At 40.5% G+C, this 504-nt stretch overlaps 1 pseudogene; it reads right to left on the reverse strand.

Annotated features, from left to right (window-relative positions):
• Window positions 1-504, reverse strand: part of LOC119591854 — a 7,722-nt pseudogene that overhangs the window by 7,074 nt on the left and 144 nt on the right.

The raw sequence follows: 504 nt of genomic DNA on the forward strand, positions 1-504 counted from the left end.
CTAATGACAACTGCAAACCAATATGGCCCAGAATGGCAATAACAGGCTGGCATGCCCTAATATCCGTCTTTCATGTCCTTCACTTGACAGACCTTAAATAAGCCTTCACTGGACACTAGCGCTTCCCTCACACAGGACTAGTCTAGCCTGTCTCATGTTCAAGAATCCACAAGCAAATGATGGAATATTCCTCCGGAGTCACAATCCTGCATATAAAATTGCTGCAACTAACCACGGTGTGATCAATGAAAGGCTTACAAAATAGTCCTACAGTGAGAAGCTACAAACTATACAAGGGAATAAATGCCGACAAAGCAAGTGTCTCGGAAGATTTACTACATAAATAATAGCACATATTATAGCCTACAATTAGCACGTACTTAAAAACGTAATATGACTCTCATTCCCTCGTTTTCTTTATGGTTGTAAAACCGTACAGGTCAATTCCTTATGACGACATGACAACCACCAAAAGTCGGAATTCAAGAACAAAACCATTAACCC

This window comes from Penaeus monodon, chromosome 29 (assembly GCF_015228065.2).
Source record: "Penaeus monodon isolate SGIC_2016 chromosome 29, NSTDA_Pmon_1, whole genome shotgun sequence".
Classification (NCBI taxonomy): Eukaryota; Metazoa; Arthropoda; class Malacostraca; order Decapoda; family Penaeidae; genus Penaeus; species Penaeus monodon.